Below are 19,730 nucleotides of genomic sequence, written 5' to 3' on the forward strand. Positions count from 1 at the left end.
GAGTGTTGATGGTTATGTTGCGTGCTCCATATAAAGGAGCTGCTCTCCACTTCAGAGTGGAAACTATCAGAGATTGCTGCTTTCTTTTTTGCATGCTGTGACTGCCCTCATAGGTAGGGGTAGGCCTGAAAATGACATATATATATATATATATACAAATATATATACATATATATATATATATATATATATATATACTGTTAGAAATGGGGTTATTGGTTGGCAGTCAGGTTACCCCCTGTCCAAGAAAAAGCCCTCACTCTAGTCAGGGTAAGTCACACACAATCCAAGATTATCCTGTGCCCACCCTCTGGTAGCTTGGCACGAGCAGTCAGGCTTAACTTAAAAGGCAATGTGTAAAGTATTTGTGCAATAAATCATACAATACCACCATATAGCACCACAAAAATACACCACACAGTGTTTAGAAAAATATATAATATTTATCAGGATAATTGTAGGTCAAAACGAATAAAGTTGCAATGTGAACTTGTAGAGATATCACTGAAAAGTGATATAAAGTGTCTTAAGTCTTTAAAAAGCAAACAAAGTCTCTTTCAATCACAAAGTACCTGGTTTGGAGTGGAAAATCTCCTCAGAGGGCCACAGAAGAAGAGATACGTGGAAAAAGGGTGTGTGCGTCGATTTCTCCCCAGCACACACGGACTCGCGTCGTTATTTTTCACGCGGGGAAGTTGTGCGTAGTTTTCCGGCACGCGCACAGTCTCTTTCTGTGGATCGCAGGGATTACCAGATGTCCCGGGTCTGTGCGTGGATTTTCCTGCTTGTTTTCCGGCTGCGCGTCGTTCTGCGGGGCTGCGCGTCAAAATTTCGATCTCACGGCAGGCGTCGATTTCTCCTCTGGAGGTCGGGCGGCGTTGTCCTTGCTAAGCCGTGCGTCGAAGTTCTGGTCGTCCCGAAGGCGTCGCGTCGATCAGCGTCGGTGTGCTGCATTTTTCTCGCCGCGGAACAAGCTGTGCGTCGAAAATTTAGGCACACGGAGCGTCCAAGTGAAAAAGAGAAGTCTTTTTGGTCCTGAGACTTCAGGGAACAGGAGGCAAGCTCTATCCAAGCCCTTGGAGAGCACTTTCACAGCCAGACAAGAGTTCAGCAAGGCAGCAAGCCAACAGCAAGGCAGCAGTCCTTTGTAGAAAGCAGACAGGTGAGTCCTTTGAGCAGCCAGGCAGTTCTTCTTGGCAGGATGTAGTTTCAGGTTCAGGTTTCTTCTCCAGCAAGTGTCTGATGAGGTAGGGCAGAGACCCTGTTTTATACCCAAATGTGCCTTTGAAGTGGGGGAGACTTCAAAGAGTGGCTAAGAAGTGCACCAGGTCCCCTTTCAGTTCAATCCTGTCTGCCAGGGTCCCAGTAGGGGGTGTGGCAGTCCTTTGTGTGAGAGCAGGCCCTCAACCCTCCCAGCCCAGGAAGACCCATTCAAAATGCAGATGTATGCAAGTGAGGCTGAGTACCCTGTGTTCGGTGTGTGTCTGAGTGAATGCACAAGGAGCTGTCAACTAAGCCCAGCCAGACGTGGATTGTAGGGCACATAAAGATTTAAGTGCAAAGAAATGCTCACTTTCTAAAAGTGGCATTTCTAGAATAGTAATATTAAATCCAACTTCACCAGTCAGCAGGATTTTATATTACCATTCTGGCCATACTAAATATGACCTTCCTACTCCTTTCAGATCAGCAGCTACCACTTCAATACTGTATGAGGGCAGCCCCAATGTTAGCCCATGAAGGGAGCAGGCCTCACAGTAGTGCAAAAACGAATTTAGGAGTTTTACACTACCAGGACATGTAAACTACACAGGTACATGTCCTGCCTTTCACCCACACAGCACCCTGCTCTAGGGGTTACCTAGGGCACACATTAGAGGTGACTTATATGTGGAGAAAGGGGATGTTTAGGCTTGGCAAGTACTTTTAAATGCCAAGTCGAGGTGACAGTGAAACTGCACACACAGGCCTTGCAGTGGCAGGCCTGAGACAAGGAAAAGGGGCTACTTAAGTGGTTGGCACAACCAGTGCTGCAGGCCCACTAGTAGCATTTAATCTACAGGCCCTAGGCACAGAGAGTGCACATTACTAGGGACTTATAAGTAAATTAAATAGTCCAATCAGGTATGATTCAAGGTTACCATGTTTTAAGGGAGAGAGCATATGCACTTTAGCACTGGTTAGCAGTGGTAAAGTGCGCAGAGTCTAAAAGCCAGCAAAAACAGTGTCCAAAAAGTGGAGGGAGGCAGGCAAAAAGTTAGGGGTGACCACCCTAAGGCTGTCAGGTCTAACATATATATATATATATATATATATATATATATAAATATATCCACTTAAAAAACCAAAGGTTACAGGGACTTTATAGTTAGGCTCACCTTTTAAATGTGCAAAACCATAGAAATTCAGCAGTTATAGTTAGAGTTATTTCAAGTAACTATAGCTCATGCCCTAAGGTAACTAAGGTAACTATAACTCGCGCCCCCGCCATCTGGTTGCTAGATTAGAGCCATATTCTTGAGACAACCTACGGATGTGACAAATGGTTTCACTTATCTGAATTAGACTAAACGCCATACTTCTAGTTCTATGTCCCCACAAAATTTGTGATTAGTAGTTTTTTGGGGAGGATGTGTGGTGCACCTTCCTCTCTTTCTGCCTTTGTGTGTTATTGCTTTTAAAGAGTGAGCCTATCTACAATGACCCCATAAACTTTGGTTTTCTAAGACAATTTCTAGGTTTTTATAATTATATTTCCTAACGATAACATCCCTGTAACCTTTGCTTTTTTCAGTGAATTTCTATGTTTTTTTAATGTAAAGTAATTTTAATTACTATACGTTAATTCAACCACCATCACACAAGCCTTTGGCCAGTCACAGCAAGGTTGGCTGCAGCCAGCCCCTGCGGCCAACCGTCTATAAATACCCAACGCCACACCACAAAAGGACTTTGGCTGTGTGCAGCAGTGGTTGGCCGCAGGGATGCCAACCCCCTATAATCAGACAACCTTCCATCAGCCATATGCGGCAGGGGTTGGCCACAGTACCTGGCCTGCGACCAGGCCCTGCAGCCGACCATTTATAACCCCCCAACACCACATCATACACAGCCTTTGACCTTGCGCGTTCGAGGTTGGGTCTCAGTAGCAGCTGACAAAAAAGAACCCACTCGTCTCAGTCACTACATTTTATATTACACTTGAAAAAGGCAAGGATACAAACACCTTCATCAGGGATTACAGAGAACGTTTCAAGGCGGAAATGCAGAGAAAACACACTTCCTTTTCCTTGGCCATGCACACGAAATTAGGATGATTAGTACTTTACAAAAGTGGAGCTTCAATGTGGACACCTGCTTTGCTTATATCTGTAAGTGCTTCTCGTTAAGGTTTAATTTCTGTGAGATGAACATCATGCCATAATGAATCCTGCCCTGCCTATTTATCAAAGAAGAGGCCATCATTTTGTGAAAAATCTCTAACCAACTGGAGTACTTTCTACTGTCTAATTTGTAAGTGCTACCTTTTTGGATAAATGTATAGTGCCTCTCCTACATTACATTCCGTAAAAGATGTCAAGGAAATCTCTCTAGTGACCTTGTGTGTCTGTGTGTAACTTTGCCAATGTGATTTTTCCTCAAGCGTCTTCATTAAATCATTTTCACAGTGGAATTGCAGTTCTTCAGTTCCACCATCAAAATTATTATTTTCTTTAAAAAACATTTTTGAGGACTGTGGGGGCAGCCTCAAGGTCAGCACAGTCCCAGCTGGCTCCTGCCTCCTGCAGGAGCCGACATTGCTTATGCAAGCAGGGAGCTGCTTTAAGTAGCAGCTCCCTGCTTGTCAGTGCAATGTTTTCATCTCTTTCTCCTCATGCATAGATGAGTGAAGGGAAAGCAGAGTTATGTTTGCTTTTGTTTGGTGGAAGCTTTCCTCAGGGCTATAAATAGCTCCACAAGGGGTGGGCCAAGTGGCCCCCCTCCATCTTCAAAATTTAGCACTGAGGAGGTGGTGATCCCCAGGGCGTGGCAAGTTGCATGGCCCCCCATACATTGTATGGCAGATTGCCATGGGGAGGTGGTGGTCCCAGTGGCACAGGGGGGCATGCTGGCCCCACATATGTATTTTACAGTGTTGGCCCAGGGGAGGTGGCAGTCCCCAGGGCACTGGGAGTGCCACACAGGCACACCTACATACATAATATTCAGTGCCTAAAGGAGGTGGTGGTCACTGAGACTTTGATAAGCCCTAGGTGGAGGGCTCCATGTGCCCCCTCCTATTTTTCCACAATGCCCTCAGGACCTGACCCATCCGGGGGCAATATTTAAAGTGTAGGTTACTTCACTTGCTTTTATTTTTTGTCACAGTGAAATTTGTGGATCCACCGCGATTTTCACCATGATTTAAAAAAATATATATTTCAAGCCTGTGGTTTAAGCGGTCACTGGGGGAACCCCTGCACCAAGGCTAAGGGGGTGGGGCAATAGTACCCTGCCCCCTATTCTTTTTTTTGTATTTTTTTTTAATCTCGACAGAAGCTGAGTCTCAAAATGGCTGCCAACACTTCTTGGTTGAAATAGTGGCTGCCAATCAGATGTCTGCACGAGATAAAGCAACGTACTTGTAGTACCACTTAAGTAGTAAAGTTAATGTGGAGAAGGGATAGGTTTGCTTATACAACCTAATACATATTTTAACCTATGTGTGCCTGACCATATGTCAGGGAGCAGACCAGCCTTTATTGCTTTTTGGGATTCTAGATGTTTGATGAAGGTCTTTATTGGTTCTTGGAGCGTGTTACACAGTTTTGCTTTTTGTACAGAGAACGTGCTTAGGTGGTCCTGCTAGTAATGGATTAAGAAGACCCTTTCCTCCACAACTTTCACACTATCATTTACGGAATCACCCTTTGCTGGAGTCTAGAAACCACAAGAGATGGCAGGGTGGTTCTGAAGTGTGGTAAAGCATAGCAGGTCATAAGAAGTAAAAACATATAGACCTAATGATCCACTATTACTTCTTCAGAAGTTATGGAAGCCACATCCTCACTCATAACCTAATCAGGACCATCACAAGCAGGGGCAGTCAGAGGTCTTTGGTTGAGGCACACATATGTAGACAACTTACGACCCTCAGTGCAAAATGCAAGACTCATACTAAAGATAAGGGAAGCCTTTCTTTATAGTATGCTGAGGGTGAACAAGTTTTTCCAATGGACTTGCCACAAGTAGGAGCCATATCTTAGCAAAGCCTTTAAATGTCGAGCTTTTCTTACAGTATTCCACTTTTCTTAGATTTTATTTCAGGATCCAAGAACCCCAGCACAAAGGGAAGAAATACAGAAACCTCTGAGGGGTATGAGGCAGCAGTAGAGACAGTTGTAGGTTAAAATGTATTTTGTTACTTCCTGCTGCAGTCTTGAGAAAAGTGGGTAGGCAAGGCTGTAAGTTTTATTTGACTGGTAGGTTGCTGTGGTAAATCTTGAATGCCTTCAATTAACAGGCACAAGTCGCAAAGACTTGCAATACTACCGGAGCCCATATGTACGTGACAGAGTGGAATGCAATGAGAAAATTAGATGGTGGTTGTTTGTGTACATACGGATTTTCAGCGATGAGACCTGGCTGCCCCTGTTCACAGGACAACTATTTTAAAGATCTAGAATCATCCAAGAATTAACATACTGGTCGATTGCTGTTTTTTTAATTCACATTTGTATCCCTGAAGTCCTGCACTTAAGATGAAAAGACAATACTACAAGTACCAAAATCAAACTAAATGCCAAGGCTCAATGATCTAAGCATGCCTGACATGTGAATTCAGGTCTTCTACTTAAAATAATTGCTCTTCTTCCTGTGCTGTGTTTGTTCTATGATTACATGCCTGTTGTATTATTTCTACATTTTATGTGCCTGACATATGTCTGTATGTTTGGGAGATTTTGTTGCTGCTACATCACTTTCTTTCCTTGCTTATATAAGGAAGCATGCATTTCTACTCCCATTACCTGCCCTCGGGCACAGATGCTTGCTTGTGGGAATTTTACTGTTGTCTCACATTTTTCTTTTAAATGTAAAACATTGCTCAAATGCTTGAAATGCTGTAGTGTCTGACAGATCCATGCTTTGCTGTTGGCTGTACATTATCTATGTGGGAGATTCAAATGTAATGCCTACTCTGTGTGAGAGGGAAGTTTGCAAGATTGTTCCTAGGCTGTATCTATTTTATATATGAGTGCATACCATATCTGCTCTGTGATTTGGGATGTTTGCCCTACCATAACCAGTTCTGTAATTGAGTTATTTCCAGTGTTACAGGCCTTTTCCCCTGATTCTGTACATTTACCAACTGTCACCTCTTAATGTACTTTCAATAAGATATTGGGGTGGGCTTTTTGATCTAATCTCACAAAAGCTTCTGACAAGTCTATACTGACTAATGTGTTTAATTGATCTCTGGAAAGTAGAAGATGTTCAACCAGGGGACCCAGACGTAGGCAGACCCATGGAATCATAAATTCCAGGATTCTTGTGAAAAGAGAAGAATAAACTATAAGGGTGATCATCATCTCAACCAAAGAAAATTCCCCTTGGCTGAGAATAACCATGTTGTCCTGGTAATGGTTCACTATGTGCTTTCTGTGTTATATCTCAACATCTCAATTCAGAAACAGGAACTTACAGGTGTTATCAGATTAGCTCTACATATACACCTTCTTTAGGAACTCATAGGTGACAAAAGTATTATCTAAAAAGTCCAGGAATAGATGCAAAGAAAACCTCTCAACCTTGCATAACAGTCTGGGCTCACCTTCTGAAATCTGAAATGCAAGACGGAAGGGCAGAGACTTTCAGACCTTTGTTCCATTCCAGATAAGAAAAGAGAGAGAAAGTCAGATACTGCAGTGATAAATACATGCATCTGTGGTATTTGCTCAGCCTGATACATATAGATATTTATGTTGGTGCAACAAACATTTTCTTCCAGACCATTGTTTTTCAAACGTTTTTCCTTAAGGTCTCAAATTTTCACAAAAAAATCTTACGTTTGCTTAATTATTTCTTGATATATCACTCAACTGGAAAATATATATTTCTCGTCACTATTGTTAACATGGAGAAACCCTAGCTATATTTTAGTCACAAGAGACTAGATAGTGGATTTCACACACAGGGTCGATGAACCGAACCCAATCTGCTTTAAAGAAACCGTCATCTGAAATATGCCATAGACCACACATATTACATATGATAATCAATTCAACTTCAATAACCACACCAGTTTATTAAGAACTTAGGGCCAGATGTAGCAAACGTTTGCGAGTCGCAAATGGGTTGCAGAGCTATTTGCGACCTCGCAAAATGCAAAATGGGATGCACTAATCCCATTTCGGAGTACCGTATAGCGATGCAACCCATTACTGACTCGCAAAATTTGTGACCTGATTTTGTGACTCGCAATTAGGAAGTCGCAAATTGCAAGTCGCAAACCGTATGCAAAAGCCAGTCGCAAATTGCGACTAGTCACAAAAAGCCAGTTTTGCACACCCAGATTACCACTGATTCCGAGCAGGTGGTAACCAGAACCAAAGTATAAAAGGAGACCCAGAACGCATCTGGGTGACTCAAAATGGCTGCACTATATGTGATTGCATGGAGGAGGAGAGTCCAGGCTGCCCAGCAGAGGAGGAGAAGGCAGAGACAGGAGAGGATAGACCAAACCAGGCAGACACTATTCCAACAAACTGAGGAGGAGATTTATGATAAATACAGACTGAGCAGCGCTGTTATCTTAGAGATAATTGAACTGCTGAAACCTCAGCTAGAACGCCAGACAATGTGCGGCAGCGCCATCCCCACACATGTGCAGGTGCTCTGCTCACTGCACCTCTTACCCTCGGGTAGCTATCAGGGGGTCATTGCAGTGACAGGTGGGGTATCCCAAAGTGCCCTCTCAAGATTCCTCACGCGTTTCCTAGATGGCATACTCGCACACATGTCCAGATATATATACCTTCCCATGATTGAGGCGGAAATTAACAGCACCAAGTTGGACTTCTACAGAATTGCCAACTTCCCCCATGTAATAGGGTGTGTGGATGGGACACATATACCAATTTGCCCACCAGCTAATCTGGAATATGTGTTCCGCAATAGGAAATGTACCCACTCACTAAACATGACGTATGTGACGCCCATAATGTCATTACTGACATTGTGGCTAAATATCCAGGGAATACACATGATGCATACATATTCAGGCACAGTGGAATACATCAACACCTAGAACGTGGGGAGTTTGGAGAAGGACATTTATTAGGTACTGGCGAGTACACTCTGATGCCTTAAATACATGTTACTGCGTAACCCTGGGATGCCCTGCTATGTATGCCTCTTTTGTCAAACTGGTGACAGTGCATATGCCCTGAGACCATGGATACTCACCCCATACCTAACACCTGGCAATCTGAATGAGAGGTGATACAACATTGCACATCGGAGGACCAGAGCTGTCATAGAGAGGACGTTCGGCTTGTTGAAGTCATGATTCAGATGCCTGCACAAAAGTGGAGGAGCACTTCAGTATGCCCCAGAAACAGCATGCAAGATCGTTGCTACTTGTGCCATCCTACACAACATTGCCACCAGACGTGGGCTATATCTCACCCCTGATGACACAGATTCGGAGGATGAGGAGCAAGAGCAACCACACCGACAGCCTGGGGATGGAAGCATTGCAATGGAGGGCAGACAGGGACGGAACCACATAGCAACCCACTACTTCTGCAGGTAAGTAGCAACCGTGACAACACTCACTAATGTAAGACACACGTTGCCCAGTTGTGTAGTTCAACAAATTAACCCTTTTATTGCAGGACTATTATGTGGAAACAATTGTCAACTATACTACAGAATGCAAAACAAAAGTGTAGTCTGACACATTACATGCATGTGCCTCTGTAACACCACATGTCAGTAGCTCACAGCCTCCTGCGGCTGCGGCCACCATGGCTCACTCCAGGTTGGTCCCCTGAGCCCTGCTGTGCACTGCTACACACGTGCATCCGTGGCAGACACACTACTCACACTGGAGACCTCCTCACTGCCCTGGGGGGTATCCCCAATTCCCCTTGCTGCCTGTGTGGTCTCCAGCAGGTCCACCGCAAGGCTGATGCAGCCAAGTCCTCGAGCCACATCTCCTGCAAAATGGCCTAGTTCCACTTGCAGGCTGACAGTGCGCCTTGACAGGCAGGTTGTAGTGGTAGCCAGGTGCCCTATAGACACACCTAGCCTGTCTAAACAGGCAGCAGTGTTGCGCTCCCTGCGCCGTGCTTGTGCCCTGTCAGCCACCAGTTCCCTGATCAAGTTGTCCATGGAGGTAGTCAGGTTACCCAAGTGAGCGTTCATTGTAGTGAACTGGTTGTCCACATTTGCCAGCCTGTGCATGATTGTGTTCTGCAGCCTTGAAAGGTTACGGTTCATTAACCGCATTGTCTATTTTGCAGCTGGTGACTCTGCAATAAGGATGCCTCCAGTCCCAACAAATCCTCATTGGCAACATCCTCCCTACGCACAGACTGCATTGTGCAGCGTCTTCTACGCACCGAGCCAGATGATCCCAGTGGTTGACTCTCCCTAGGCATTGGCACTGGTGTCCCAATGGCTGCCTCTATACCCAGAGCAGGATCATCCATGTTCTCCTGTGCCGATTGGACAGGTGGTGTTGTCCTGCACTCCCCTGCGGTGTCTGTGGCAGCCTCCTCCTGTGTGTCAGTGTCAAGATCATATCCGTGCACAGTGGCTCCTTGTGGGAGACCTGTGGGACATAGGGGATACACAGTCAGTGTCGCATATATGTTTGATACCTCAGAATAAACATTTTCCTATATTTGGACTACTGTTCTACATTGCCCATATTGCACTGTTCTATAGGTTGCAAAACTGTGAATGGAACTAATCTGGAGGTGCCTGCTGATGTGTACTGTGATTGTGTGCATGGTGCATAGGCTGGTGTAAATACATACATTTTGGTACTTACTTTTTGATGTTCCTGGTGCTGAAATGTCTAGGTCTCCAATGCCCAGTACAGCTTCCGCTCCAGTGTTGTCTCCACCATGGTTTCGATAGCTGTAGGGAGTGGTATAGTAGATGTCCCTCCTCCAGTGCCTCATGCGCCTCATGCACCCTCTCCTTGGTCCTGGAGCGAAGGTCATACCAGCTTTTGCGGACCTCATCCAACGTGCAGTGGTTGACACTGATGGCATTTATTTTGTTCAGGATGTCCTGCCAGATCTTCTTTTTGTGGCTGTCAGGGACACTCATTGCTGCCTTGCCAAATAATTCCTCATGGTGCAGGCAGCACTCCTCGGTGAGCACCTCCAACTCCTTCTCAGAAAACTTAAGTTTGCCTTTTCTGCCTCCACTGGGTGTCTCCTTCTCCTGTGTAGCCATTGTTGCTGCAGCTCCTCTGACCTGGGGGTGGCTCTGCAGTTTGGACTGGTGGGCTTCTCCCTGTTCCATGGGGTTACTTCCTGTTTCTGATGTCATCACTCAGAACCAGGAAGTGGGTTTTTCCAAAGTTGAATTTTCACCTGCGTGCAATTTGCGAGTCAGATTCAATTTGCGACACAGGACCACACCCTTCGTGCAATTTGCGACCTCGCAAAAAGCGAGGTCGCAAATTGCAGTGCGACTCCGCACCGAATCGCTATTTGGAATATCGTTTTTCCTGGCATATCGTTTTGCGAGTCGGAAATAGCGATTCGCATGGAGTCGCTATTTCCGACTCGCTATTTTTTGCGTTCCTACATCTGGCCCCAAATGATTTATTTCCCTATATTAACAATGCTACAGTCACGAAAATAATTCTAAAACACAAATGATACATGATACATGTAGAGAAACAATAAAGACTGATTCGAACAACGGATATATCTAAGTTTAATCAATGCAAAAAGACAAATTATCTCAATGGTTATTACACAAAACCATAGCAACAGAATCTGAGCAAGAGAAATTGAATACATCTTATATCAATAAGACAAAATTATCAATGATTATTCATGAGCATGAGAGTAACACCTCACTAACCACTAATTAACATCAACATGTTGGACTCCATGTAAAAGTTTTAGTAACACAAATTTAGAAAACATCTAAGTATGGCACTATCAAAAATAAGCAGCAGTAATAAAATTTTGCAGTTGGTACCTGAAAAACAAATAACAATTCACTGCTCATACATTTACTAAATCACTACGGTAATCAGCAACAAAAGTTGACTTCGTTAGGGGGACAGCAACATCAGGCACCAACATCAGGACAGGCACAGGTAGTCTGAGGAATAAGAGTAGGGGTGATGGTTTAGAATTAGGACTATCAGATACACTAAACCATCTAAGCATAAGTTCAGTATTGAACAGACATAAACTGATAAAGTACCAGAATGTCAATACACTATCTGTCCAAGAATATCCGAGTAGGAATAAAATAATGACAAATGCCCACAAGACCACAGTGACTGAGTATTAAATTAAACTTGTTAAACAAAAGTGATTGGACGAAGCATGAGGTGAGAAAGTTATGACCAATCAGAACATTAACAGGTATCAACATTATATAAAATGTCTACTCTAAGCTCTTCTATTTGTTGTTATTTCATTGACGAAATCTAAACTAATACAATTGTATCTCGTGCATCCTCTTCTCCAGTTTCACATGTGGACCTTTTGTTTCACTCCACCGGAATACGAAGTCACAGGAAAACGATTACAAAATATGTTACCACGCCATTTCTTTTCCCTCGAGATAAGACATACAAGTTAGAAACATAACTACAAACAATTAAGTCAGTTAGATTATAGAACACACTAGAAACATTTTATACAGCTTGCATTGCACAGTGACCTAGCATCCGCTTCTACTTCAGTCCAGCAGTGGCCACTAGATACATGTTTAATTCTGGCATTTATTTTAGTTAAGGGTCACACTCTTTTTATCTGCTGAAGTTAGCATGGACAACAAAATATAGGCCTTACACTTGATGGGGGCCATTTAGTTGATCACAATCTTCAGAAACACAATATTATAATCAAATTAATTCACACATTAATCTGTAAGTATAATTACGTAAAGACTAAACATTTTATCAAGAAAATCTCAGCAATCACAATCCCTCCTCTGATGACTATATATGTCACCACAAAAAAAACCAAAATAAATTTATTTATTTCATTTCATAATTTAAAATCTTGATTCATTTACCTTTTTAAAATGTTTCTTTCTCTTTGAATGTTTCCCATAAAATGTTTCCATTTGAACATCGACCCTCCTCTGATTATTCACAAATCTTTGTCTTTTAATCATTTTAAATATTTTATATATTCCCCAAATTCCAAATAGACAAAACACAATAATCAAAATCTATTTGACTAATTTTAATATAATACCTTCTCCCAACTTGCCAAGCCTATTTCCCACTGAAGCAATTCCCGTTCCAGCTTTTTCCCAAACAGTAGTTTCAGTTCATTATTTTAATTCTGTTTTATCTTTTGCTAAATTGTTAATCAAACCTCTAACTAATTTACTATTGTCGCAGACCAAGTAATTTGCAAACTCCACCTTCTTTTGCTGAAGAATTTCTACTGCAAGGTGGTTCTGAAGAGCCATAGCTCTTGCAGCAGCCATTTCAGTATCTAGAGGAGAATAGCTCCTGAATAATCTGTTAACATGTTATCGACAACTGGAGTCAACTTTGGTATTTGTATTGAAACAAATGCACTGAAGGAATTATTGCCCCAAATATGTTTTCCACAATGCTTGAAACTGATTCTTGTTTCTGTCTTGTTTGTATTTCAGTAAATTTAGGAAACATAATTAAGTCTTCCAGCTGGTACATTTCTGGAAAGGCTATTCTCCAATAACATGTGCCATGCCATCCTCTAGGAAGATGCTAATAAGCATTCTTCCCACAAATATATTATACTCCAGGCACTGGAGGATCCTGACCATTTAACATGAAATTCCATTTACTCTGAAACAAAAACACATGTCTGCATTCACTCGTACCCACATATATTCTATCAAAGTAACTTTGCGGCCTATATATACAAAGCTTTCCCACATGTTGAACATCTAATGCTAACTTCCCTTGTTTAGTGATGTCAGTGTAAGCAGGAACTTCTTTTCTACAGGTGTAAGTAAATAGATAAGGTCACTGCGATGTGCGAACGCAGTTCCAAAAGTTAATGTAGGTTCAAAGTATCCTCTTACTAAAACTATGCCATTATCCTTTGCTATTCTACTTAAATATCTAATTATAGGTACAAAAGAAAATACTATATCATAGTTTGAAAAGAAATAGTGAACATATTCCTGATTATAGAATCATGTTAGTAAAAGACTACAACTTATAGCATAAGTAAGAGGTAAACTGTGATAAGCAATTCCCTTCTCAACAGAGGCTGGAATCTGCGTACAGACATAACAATCATTCGCATCCAGTATATCAACATACTCACGCAATAACCGATAGAAGACATTAGAAGAAAGTGCTTTCTCTTTGTGTAAGTATTTATCATCTATTTTAAACCTATCTATTGCTGAAAGAGTAGTAGATGACTCTAAAGGACTAACAGTTGTGAGCGTTTCCACAGTATGGTTGGCTCCATTCATCTGAAAGATAATCACACTCACAATCAATAACAAATATACTATTGCACAAACAATTGCCACACCAATACCTATACATTTACAATGACTATTCTTAGTATGTTAATTACTGAAGTTTCTCTTGGTCTGTAAAGAATCAAAAAGTAGAAGTAAACAAAAATTATGACAATGCAGCAAAAGTCAAAACAAAACAAAAGACAAAAATTTCAAAAATCTTCAACTTTCAATCTTCAATATTTAATCCCTCCTAGTTTTAGTGGTTTTTTTTCAAGAGTTCATTCACACTATCAGGATTCCTTGTCAAAATTCAGTAAAAATTTGTCAAATCAGTTTAGCAGCTTGTCAAGTCACATTATCAAAGTCTATGTAGGTACGACTTCATCAAGGTCTTTTTATTAAATTTTTTAAAATTCAGCTTCTCAACAAATGTTCATCAGTCATTTCTCTCCTCTTCACGTACCATAATATAAACTCGGAATGTCTCTGTCAAAACAAAAATTCAAAAATTCTTCTTGCCATTCATTTTTAGTTACATATGCCCATTTGGGACCAGAGTATCTTCTATTAGCAACTCTCTTCCTTTTCACTTTTCGACTACTACCAGCTTCTTCTTCTTCACTGAAATCTTCTCCTTCATTTAACTCGTTTTCTTCTTGAACTGGTGGAACCACATTTGTCTTTCCTGCTTCTGAGCTTTTCTCTGGCCAGTTGTCACCTTTCAAAGGCCTTCTTGTTAATAGAATTGTTTTCAGAATTGAACTGGAACTCTTCTCCTTTGACGTTCCCGCAACGGGTTTAGGAGGAGTCAAACCCTCTTGGCTTGGATCTGTCTCAACTCCCTTTCTATTGGGGTCAGTCACTTGGTCAGTCTTGTTTGTCAGATCACCTGCTTCCGAGGACACCCTCCTCTGAGCAGTGTTTCTCTCGACCAATACTCTCTCTTGTTCTCCTTGGACCGGTTGTTTCATTACTCAAAGATGATTCTCCCTTCTCTTCCAGGATATTCTCAACTTTGTCTGATATAGGAATGGGTACATGGGGAACTCTTTCAGGTACGGTCTCCAGTTCTTCTCTTTCTCTCAGTTGTCCTGGAACACGTTTAGCTGCAGGTAATCTCAACAGCTCTTCTTCTTGCTCTTTTGGATTGTTCACTTTCCGATTGTGGCTTGCATGTACCCATTTCGCAAGTCCTGCACACTTCACAGCCATAGTAGTGATTAATATCACCTGGTAGGGTTCTTTCCACCTTGGTTAGAAGCACGACTTCCTCACATGCTTTGAATGACAACCAAATCACCAGCCTTCAGGCTGTGTCCTTGGCCTTGAGATTGTTGAAGTGTGGTTGGTTCCACCTGATGTGAAAATGATCGAACCACATCAGCTAGACCTTGCAGTAGTCTAACACCATGTAATCTGTAATATTTATAAGAGCATTTGCAGGTACTGCTGGTAGTCTCATAGCTCTACCCATGAGGATTTCATGGGGTGACAATCCTGTTTTCTTGTCAGGGGTACTTCTCATTGACATTAGAACCAATGGCAAAGCATCTGGCCATTTCAAGTTTGTGGATTCACACATATTTGCCTGTCTGGGCTTAAGAGTTCCATTCATCTGATCTATGAGTCCTGATGCTTCTGGGCGGTTACTACAATCGAGTTTCACCTCAATGCTTCAAGCTGAATATAGCAACTTAACCACTTCATTGTTGAAGTGGCTTCCTCTATCTGATTCCAAAGAGACCAGGAAACCGAAATGTGGAATTAACTCTCTAAGCAGTAATTTTGCTACTATGAGACTATCATTTCTCCTTGTAGGATAAGCCTCACTCCAGGGACTAAAAATGCACACAATCACCAACACATTCTTCAAACCAGCACATGCAGGCATCTCAATGAAATCCATTTGCATTCTGCTAAATAGTCCTCCTGCCATGCCAATATGCTAACTGCTTCGGCAACCTGTGTACATTTGGATTAAACCAGTGTTATTTAAAACACCAAACCATTGTATCTCTTCCTATGTGTGCTTGTCCATGATAGTATCTGGCTATTTGAGTCAGTAGACTACTTGGCAGAACTACCTTTCCTTCTCCTGTCACCCAGACATCATCCTCCCTCTGGACACATTTAAGCTTGATCCAATCCCTGTGCTCCACTTTATAAACATTATCTTGTAGAGCCTTCAGCTCTTCCAAAGGATCAATAATTTGCATGGTAAAATTCGTATGCACTTCATCATTTTCAGGTAACAATTCCCAGTTTCCTTTGAAGGATATGCCATTCAAGGCACACAATTTTGACCCTGATCTGCATATGCATTTCTTATTGACTTGTAATTTTGTGATCTCTGATGTGCCCTGCATTTCACCACAGCAATTTTCTCTGGCTTTTGAACAGCTTGTAACAACTCATGAATTTTCTCACCATTTCTCACTGGTAAACCAGAAGAAGTTAAGAAACCTCTCTGTGACCATATTTGGCCAAAGTCATGCACAATGCGGAATCCATATTGACTATCTGTGTAGATTGTCTTTTTCATCTGACTCGAAATATGGCATGCTCTAGTAATAGCTACCAATTCTGCTACTTGTGCAGAAAACATTTCCCGAAGCCATGAAGCTTCCAGTATGCCAGTGATAGTACATACTGCATATTCTGCTCTCAAAGTGCCCACATTATCTCTCAAGCAGGAACCATCAACAAAAATAATTTGATCATTGTCTTTCAGGCAGGTGTCTCTAATGTCTTCTCTGGGTTTTGTGCATAACTTTGTATTTCACAAACAATCATGTTCAGTATCATCCAATTTATCTGAACCTACATTTTCAAGCGGGAGTAAAGTTGCTCGGTTAAGCACTGTGGCCCATATTTATACTTTTTTAGCGCCACATTTGCATCACTTTTTGACGCAAAAGCAGCGAAAACTTACAAAATACAATTGTATTTTGTAGGTTTGTGCTGATTTTGCGTCAAAGAACGATGCAAATGCAGCGCTAAAAAAGTATAAATATAGGCCTGTACATCTCTTAATAGTAACATTTGGAGATCCCAAGATTGTGGTCTCATATCTGGTCAATCTAGAATTAGTCCAATATTGAGTCTTCGAATGAGTGAGCAATATTTCTATTGAATGGGGAACCATCACAGTAAGAGGGTAGCCCATCACGGTATTTTCACTTTGAGTGATACTCTGCTCTACTGCTGCAACAGACTGCAAGCATCCTGGTAATGCTACTGCAACCGGATCCAAAGTAGCTGAAAAATATGCTACTGGATGATTGATACCTCCATGTGTCTGAGTCAAAACAGACAAGGAATATGTATCACGTTCATGACAAAACAGCAGGAAACTCTTTATGTAATCAGGCATACCTAAAGCTGGAGCTTGACACAAACACTCTTTCAGATCAGCCAATGGTTTCATACAAGTTGCATCCAATATTATAGGATCAGAAACATCTTTATGAGTCAGTCTCTGTAGGGGCTTTGAAAGAACTGAAAAAGTCGTAATCCACTGGCAGCAATAGCCAACCATTCCCAAAAACATCCTCACATCCTTTTGTGTATTTGGTATTTTCATCTGCAAAATTGTCAGAACTCTCTCTCTCGAAATTGTTGTAGTTCCTTTCTCAATTAGATGACGTAAATATTTTACCTCTCTCTGACAATACTGCACTGTAGTAGGGTACACTTTATGACCATTGCCTCCCAGGAAATTCATCAATGTAATCACATCATAGTTGCACCCTTCTTTTGTCTTTGATACGATCAGTCGATCATCAATGTATTAAACTAATGTCGATTGGTAAGGCATTACCAATGCCTCAAGATTATTTTTCAATATCTGGTTGAAAATGGATGGTCATGAGGGCAGAGCCAAGATGGTGCCGGGGACGGACGCTCTTTGATGAGCTCCGTAACGGCCTCCATCAAATACCCTTTTCGTCATATTTTACCCCTCTGAAACACAAAGAACTGGAGAGAAAAGGTTTCCCCCCCGCTTGGTGGGGGTCCCCGAACAAAGTATTGCGAGGCGACTGGAGCGCTCCTCCGTAATCTCCGAGATGACGTGGCGGGCCCAAACTTGGAGGCCTCCCCACTGCGAGAAAGGCGGCTGAGGGCTGGGTGCCTCTGAAAAGAGGGGCAGCCGCGATTGGGCCCGGGGCTCGCGGGTCTCCCTGCTGGAGTTCCCCGGGAGCACCGGGTGTTGGAGGGCTGATTGACAGTCCGCTGTGGACGCGGAGGGGGGGTTGGCGAGACAGCAACTCCCTCCTGCTACCGTCCCTGAAATCTGCCAGCTGGGGCAGCGGAGAAGCGAAGAGGGACATACGCCTTGGTAGGCAGAGAGGCCAGGACGAGGGCCCGTAGATGGAAGGATCCACTCCGGGGATGCCCCTGGGGCGCTGTAAGTGGGGAGACTGACTGACCCTTGAAGAAACACCGCAAGAGGCCAAGGATACAAGGCGCAACCCCTCATATTTCCTCTTTAGATTGTGGGTGCTCTGAAAGGACGGAGATGGGCTACGGGCCATCGCTGCTCTGATACCAGTAAAGGGTGGAGAGTGCCCAGGAAAGAAAAGATGTCTACGTGCAGGGTAGACCGCAACCGGCTCGTGATGCACAGAGAGACGGGGAAGCACTAAGATTCGGAGAATACACGCTGCCCCGGGCCCGGTTGAAGGTGAAGAAAGAATTGAGAAGTAAACCATCTCCCCCACAGGGGTGAAGGGGGGGAGACTTAGCAGCGGGACTTTGCATGTGAGCGCCTGGCTTCTTCCCGGGGCAGAGAGAGGCCAAGAGGGTTCCCTTGGCTCCTGCCTGCGGCTGGGCGCGGTGGTCCACTGCCAGCCGCAGGGCCACTGAGAATCTGGTGATCCAGGAGGGTTTGTGGAGTTATTCCAATGGCAAGAGATAAGGAGCCTAAACCGCCTTGACAGGGCAAAATAGACAGATACACCAAGGTGTCTGTGGGCTCTGGAGGAGCGAATGGGCGAGGTGCATTCGGAGGTCTCCCTGCTCCAACAAATCCTCCATAAAGTGGCAGAGTGAGTCACGTCTGCGGGGTCAAGCATATCTGAAATGGAGGACACAGTCAGGGATCTGCCGAAAGAGGTGTCAGAGATCAAAGTCATTAATAAGGATGTGATGTGGCGGCTGGAGGATGCTAAAAAAAACGAGCACAACGCAATAATCTCCGCTTTCTGGGTTTTGCAGAGGGGCTTGAAGGGACTGATATGAACCATTTTTTGGAGCAGTGGCTCAGAAGAGTCCTCCCGCCTGAAAAGTTTTCTGCCTGCTTTGTGATTGAACGGGCCCACAGGGCGTTGGGGGAGGCCCCGCCTGTGCCCCCCCTAGGCCTGTGATAGCCCGTTTTCTGAACTATCAAGACCGAGATATGATCCTAATGGAAGTACGCAGAATGGGGGACGTCCGGTATGAAAACACTAAGATCCTGGTCTTCCCTGACTACACTAGAGAAGTTCAGAAACAACATTGTACTTTTGACTCGGTGAAAGCCAGGCTTCGTGGTCTCCAGCTCCAGTATATGCTCCTCTTTCCCACCAAGCTAAAGGTCCTGTTCCAGGGGAAGACTTTCTTTTTTCAGTCTCTAGAGGAGGCCTGGGGGTGGATTGAGGAACGTCACCGGCTCACTGGGAAGGGGAATGGAGAGACTGAGAAGGGACCCCGAGAGAGGGAAGGTGCAAGACCCAAGGATTGGTCCCTCCTGATACGCAGAGGAAGGCGGAGACAGAGAATTGGTAAGGACACGCCATGGTGGCTCCCCAGACGAGCAGAAAGAGAAGCAGACACTACTGACTCGGAAGGGAATTGTAGCGCAAGCACTCGGAGGCGTGGTGGAAATGCAGTTATGGACTCGTTGACGCCGGAGGGTTGACCTGACCTGGAGAGGGGGAGTCCCCTCATCCACTATTGGAGGCTATTGACAATATGGAGGCGGAGAAAGAGACCCCGGTGGCCCAGAAGTCTGGAGGGGTAGGTACATGAATGGAGAGACGTTATCGTTTCACCCCTCCCTCAGGAGGACTACGGTTCTCTTG

The sequence above is a fragment of the Pleurodeles waltl genome, chromosome 8 (assembly GCF_031143425.1).
Source record: "Pleurodeles waltl isolate 20211129_DDA chromosome 8, aPleWal1.hap1.20221129, whole genome shotgun sequence".
Classification (NCBI taxonomy): domain Eukaryota; kingdom Metazoa; phylum Chordata; class Amphibia; order Caudata; family Salamandridae; genus Pleurodeles; species Pleurodeles waltl.